This window comes from Parasteatoda tepidariorum, chromosome 10 (genome assembly GCF_043381705.1).
Source record: "Parasteatoda tepidariorum isolate YZ-2023 chromosome 10, CAS_Ptep_4.0, whole genome shotgun sequence".
In the NCBI taxonomy this organism is placed as follows: domain Eukaryota; kingdom Metazoa; phylum Arthropoda; class Arachnida; order Araneae; family Theridiidae; genus Parasteatoda; species Parasteatoda tepidariorum.
The window spans coordinates 4665882-4672569 of NC_092213.1; the positions used below are offsets into that span (position 1 = coordinate 4665882).

Here is a 6688-nt window from a genome sequence, read left to right on the forward strand (position 1 = left end):
TTTTTTTTTTAAAAATGGAAGTTACCTATCACGAGGAAAAATGTATATTGGTATCAAATGTTCTTTTTTCGACATCAAAATATATTTACGCCCCCTCCCACTGCTTCCCTCGAAGATTCGCCAAATATGTATTACATAAAATTTTTAATTACCTTTAAAAAATTTTATGTTGAAATTTTTATGTTGCTTATGGTGTGAAAAAATGTGCATTGGTATCATATGTTTGTAAGAAAATTTGTTTTGAAATCAAAATTTATTTAGACCTCCACCGGACTCTATAAACTTCGTAAAATATTGATAAAAATAACATTTGAAATTTTCTCTTAAATTTTTATTTTTAATTTTTTTGATGGTCTGTAGAGAAAATCATAGCAGAATAAGTGAATTCGTTTTGGTATTTTAGTTTATTTAAGACTTTTTCTGGGCGGTATTTGATATCTCTAATATTATAGAATTCATCATTTCTTCAATGTTTCGTGTATCGAAAGTATTACTACTTTCAAAGGAAAATGTTTGAGAATATTATCCCTCATGAAAAAAAATATTATTAAGCTATATTACATATTTCAACCCTGCCAGGCCTTTGAAATTTGCATTATTTGTTTTTTGTTGTTGCTGTTTTTGCTTAATTTTGAACTTTATTGCAATATGTCGATGGAATTATTACTGACTGGCGAAAAATATTTGTATCAAATATGTAAAACGATATGTTCTGGAAATTGTTCTAAAACATTGTCCACCGATTCTCCAGAAAAATATCTCTCTCTCACCAGATGGCTAAGAGCAACAAATAAAGTATGTCTTCATAGTGGTATGTAAAGTACGCCTTCATCTGAATAATGGTGATTATTGTGGAATATAATGTAAAAGTTTGGTTTCTCATTAAAACTACTCTTTTTTTATCTATCTGTTTTGTGAATTTTTATAAATAATTTAAACTTCGTTGCTAATTACTGTATTGAATAAGATCGTTTTGGCTCTGTCTGTAAAATAGATCGTATGACAAAATTCCATTCATAATTCTGTTGATGATTTCTGTGTTGAGAAAGATCGAGTTTATCCGTAAAATGAAATGTTTTTCAAAATCTTATGTACATTTCAGACTGAGTTTCTAACCTTATTATTGAGAAATGGGATAGCGTTTTCTAAATTATCCGAATGAATACAATTCAGAAGTTTTGATTCTGTTGTACTTTTAAGAGTGATAAAATTTTCTTTCGTAATTTTAATCTCTTTAAGACATTTTTTACTCAGCCGTTTTTATTAAAATTAATAAAGAATTAAACTCACTTGTCATGCCATTGTGGGTAAACTATTATTATGAATCATTTTCCTAATAATGAAAAGAAATAAATTTGATTTTCAAAATATGTATTATGCTTGAAATGTAATATCTTAAGTTGTGTCTAATAACCATTGATCAATAATGTGTTCATTTATATCTGAGTTGTTATTGCGTGAGAAGCAAATAATAATCAGTTAAAATTATTTTCGATAATAATGATTTCAATATCTGGTAAAATTTTAAGTGTAAAGAAAATAATATTATAGAAATACTTCATGTTTTATAAGGCATTATGAGATAATATGAGTAATAATATGGGGACAGAGCATTTCGAATTACTCATACAGTACGGCAAAAGTTCGAATGAAACAATTTTCGTAAAATAAATAAAGAAGTAAAATTCAGAAAATATTGCAACATTTAAAAGATAGATTAATGCAAATCAAACTAGATTTTAGTGATTTCCCAAAATTAAGTATTTAACTTTTGTTACAATTGCAGTGTTTAAAATTTGTTCAGAAAGTTTCAGAATGGTTTTTAGTTAGTTATTCCGGGAAGCATAAAGAAGCGCAACATTTTTGAAGACACAATTAAAACCTTTCTTTTACGCTTTTTAATGTTTTCATAAGCGTTGCAAGTGAGTTTCATTTATAACCATTGGATAGTTAAACTGTACACAAGTCAATCATGTATGTAGTATATATATGTTCCTGAGAATGATTACAATCACACACACCAACATTTTACCCCGCACCTAGGGGGGCATTACCCCATACCCTAAAGGGGCATTTATCGGTAAACGGTTAAGGCTGGAAGACAAGACCGAGAGAAAAAGCAAAATAATAGCAAATAGCAACAAAAAAAGAAGGTTAAGAAAAAAAAGAAGAAAAAAAAACAATACAAAAATTAAAAATATCCGCAGAAACTAATAAAAAAATAGATTTTTCTATTAGTTAGGGCATTTTGATTCGAAAGTATCCAGAGCCTTGGCCAAAGAATACCTTGTTTGCCATGTCCAGAGCTAACGGGTCAAGCTTAGTAGTGGTTGGTGCTCACCATTGCATAATTTAATCATTCTTTCATAATAATTTCTTCAGGATTTCCTCGTATTCTTCTAGAAAATTAATCAGGTGGGTTGTCATCTGTTTCCAGTTTAGGATTCATCTCTTCAAGGCTATGAGGAATTCTAGCTTTCATTATTTAAAGTGGGAGGGTGTGGTAAGCGGGCATTGTATCGTATAGTGCCACACTGCTCCTACTCCTCCACAGGCACATACACTGAAGANAGTCAATCATCTATGTATATATATGTTCCTGAGAATGATTACAATCACACACACCAACATTTTACCCCGCACCTAGGGGGCATTACCCCATACCCTAAAGGGGCATTTATCGGTAAACGGTTAAGGTTGGAAGACAAGAAAGACAGAGAGAAAAAGCAAAATAATTGCAAATAGCAACAAAAAAAGAAGATTATGAAGAAAAAAAGAAAAAAAAACAATACAAAAGTTAAAAATATCCGCAGAAACTAATAAAAAAAATAGATTTTTCTATTAGTTAGGGCATTTTGATTCGAAAGTATCCAGAGCCTTGGCCAAGGAATACCTTGTTTGCCATGTCCAGAGCTAACGGGCCAAGCTTAGTAGTGGTTGGTGCTCACCATTGCATAATTTTATCATTCTTTCATAATAATTTCTTCAGGATTTCCTCGTATTCCTCTAGAAAATTAATCAGGTGGGTTGCCATCTGTTTCAGTTTAGGATTCATCTCTTCATGGCTATGAGGAATTCTAGCTTTGATTATTTAAAGTGGGTGGGTGTGGTAAGCGGACATTGTATCGCATAGTGCCACACTGCTCCTACTCCTCCACTGGCACATAACAGGTGGGCTGAAAAGTTCGTAGGCTAACATAGAAAAAAAAATTTTCTTGATAAAATTTCATTTTATTATTCAATATAGTTTCCTTCTAAAGGATACAACGATTATAGCGGTCATATAATTTTTCGATACCATTTTTATAGTACGATTTGTCTTTAGCCTCAAAATAGGGTTTAGTTTCAGTGACTACTTCTTCATCAGTGCTAAATTTCTTTCCAGCGAGCATTCTCTTGAGGTCTGAGAACAGGAAAAAGTCGCTGGGGACCAGATCTGGAGAATAGCGAGGATGCAGAAGCAATTCGAAGACCAATTTATATAATTTTGCCATCGTTTTCATTGACTTCTGACACGGTGCATTGTCTTGATGAAACAGCACTTTCTTCTTCTTCAAATGGGGCCGTTTTTCTGCTACTTCGTAGTTCAAACGCTCCAATAACGCTATGTAATAGTCGATGTTGATGGTTGTTCCTTTTTCAAGATAGTCAATGAATATTAAACCATGAGCATTCCAAAATATTGATGCCATAACTTTGCCTGCTGACTTTTGCATCTTTTCAAGCTTTGGAGTTGGTTCTTCTCGTGCAGTTCACTCGCTGACTGTCGATTGGACTCCGGTGTGAAATTATGGAGCCATGTTTCATCCATTGTCATATATCGACACATAAATTCAGATTTATTGCGATTGAACAGCTTCAAATACAGCTCAGAATCATCAATTCGTTGCTGTTTTTGGGCAATTGTGAACTCATGCGGCACCCACTTTGTCTAGAGCTTTCTTATACCCAAATATTCATTTACGATATGTCTAACACTTTCCTTTGATATCTTTAGAGTCTCAGATATTTTGATCAACTTCACTTTACGGTAATCTGAAATTATTTTGTGGACTTTTTTGATATTTTCGTCGCTAACAGCTTCTTTGGGGCGTCCACGGTGCGCATCTTCGTCGGTGTTAATTTCGCCTCGTTTAAACTTAGCAAACCACTTCTCAATAATTGATTTTCCTGGTAGAGATTTCGAATAATGTTTCTCGAGCCAAGCCTTGGCTTCAAGAGTATTTTTTTTCGCTAGAAAGCAATGCTTTATAAACACGCGAAATTCCTTTTTATCCATTGTTTTTAAACTAACAAAATTTGCTTCACTAAAAATACTATATCTCCCAAACTGTTAGTCCGACAGCTGTCAAATTTATACACGTGTCTTTAGAAGGTTAGAACTAACTGAAAATCATATGTTTTTAATAATAGTAGCCCCATCTATGTGTCAGCCTGCGAACTTTTCAGCCCAACTGTTATATATTGTCAGTAACAAGACAGAAGCGTTTTAGTCGCTTTGGTAAATGTCCGAAATACACTAGGTCTAGCCCTGCATACACTTGCCTGGTATGCCCTACATCAATGCTTTTTAAATTCAGCTCCTCTGATATCAAGGAAACTTATTTTTACAGAGAGAATGATACAAAGTTTTCATAACATCTTTGCTTGCGATCTCCGAGATCTGAGTAGGGCGTGACATCATGAGGAGGGAAATCGTAGCTTCAGCTCTAAGTGAGGAATGAACCAGCCCTTCTCTTTTCTTTAGCCCTGGTGTGCAACACTCTTCGGGCTCAGAATGTATGAAATAGAGGAGAAAAAGCATTAAAAAAGGGATTAATAAGGGGTATGACTAACTTCTAAATAAGTGATTTTATACTGGAAACAGAAAATTTATAAGTTCCTGTGGAGATTGTTGTACTACTGACACAACATGCAAGTTCCGATTGCCTTTCTAAGACCGTTTTAACCTCACAATGCATAAGGTTGGGACATACAATGTAGAGTGATCCGAAAATGTTTGACCAAAATTTACAAGAGTTTAGTATTAATAATTAATGTCAGTCATTAAGATGCGAGTTCTAGTCTCATTCCAAAAAACGACTCAGACACACTGTGCAGAGTGATCCGAAATATTTGACTAAAATTTTTAAGAGGTTAGAAAGGTCTAATACAAAACATTTCGCATTACTATGAGTGTCCGAAAACGTGAAGAAACGTGACCAGTTCATCACTTGATTCCCGAATTAATAAATTAATAATAAATTCACGTTAATTATAACTAGGTAACCATGGAATGTCAGAATTATGTTAATTTTGATGTAGTTTTTTTAAAAAATACTTTTGTTTGATTGTTGCATAATCAAAATCAATTCTCTCATTTTTAAAAAATAAAGTTGTAATTTATAAGAAACAATATCTATAACAAGAATGTACAATGTGTAAAATAACCACCCTGAATATTAGGATTTAAGCAAGGACTAAGATGGATCATGGGTAGAGTCTTGCCATCGAGCTGACCGTGGGAAGTTTTCGTGGTTTTCCTCTCCATATAACTCAAATATGGGTTAGTTGCATCAAAAAGTTTCTACGAAGGCAAATTTCTCCCAATACTTGGTTCAGGAGTTAACTTGTCTTCTGGAATGGTTTCACAATCACAAGGCTATGGAGTTAAGTAATCGTAGTCATAAACTCAAAAAAGTTCGGCTGTTCAACAACGGTTATAAAAAAATTAAAAAGACATAATATCAGCTCCTTGCCCATTATACAGTCCGGTCGACTTATGCGCTACTGTCGGTGTCAGTTTTTCGTTACTTTCTCTAGTTTCGCTCCCAATCTTATCACGTATCTGAACATGGACTGTCATGAACAAACCACTGTGGAAATTAAGTTGAAAAGTACATAGATTCAATATGAAAGCAGGCAAACACACATGATAATTCAATTCAAAAGTGTAATTTGAAAATGAAGCGAATCATTGGTTTTCTTCACAGCTTTTTGTCCTTTGTCCGATGATTATTGGAATCCATCGCTTCCATCGTTTTCAGCATCGGCTGCAACTGAGGTGCTTAAAAAAAACAAACAGACCACCCTAAATAGCTTTCAGAGAGAGGTTCAAATTTTGGACCCTTTAATGTTAATTTTATTTTTTGCGTAATTCTCCAATCTCAATAAATTTGTGAGCGAATCGAAAATTTTTTACACACAAATATAAAACTCGTTCCTCCGAACATAATTTCATGCAAAATATAACTTCAAGCAAATTTTAAATATTTTTTTTCTTATTTTATTTAATAACAGTCTGGAAAATGATAAATAATCGAAAACCTGCAATATCGAATTTTGAAAAAAAATCGTATCAAGTTCTCTTTTTCCGAAACTACAAGACCGATTTCGCTCAAATTTTTTATTTTGCCATTTAAAATTACATTCTTTTAAAGGATGTAATTAAATTACATAACTTACAACACAAGAGAAGCAAAACAAATGGGTAACGAACCTTATTGGCGGCTGAATCATAAAATTTGTTTATGCCACGATCAAGGGCGCCGGCAGTGGGGTGCACTTGCACCCCCCTGGCTTTTTTTTAAACAATGAAAGAGATACAGAAAAATTTTGTTATAAAATTTTTTTGTTAAACATATTTTTATGGAAAACAAATAATTAAGTAATTATTGATACATAACAATCAAAAAATTGTTTAATCAAA

The 6688-nt window shown here is 32.9% G+C and overlaps 1 long non-coding RNA gene across 1 annotated transcript in view; it reads right to left on the reverse strand.

Moving 5' to 3' along the window:
- The window catches only part of LOC139426654 (uncharacterized), a 45655-nt gene that overhangs the window by 30042 nt on the left and 8925 nt on the right, over positions 1–6688 (reverse strand). The gene's annotated exons all lie outside the window — the stretch shown is intronic.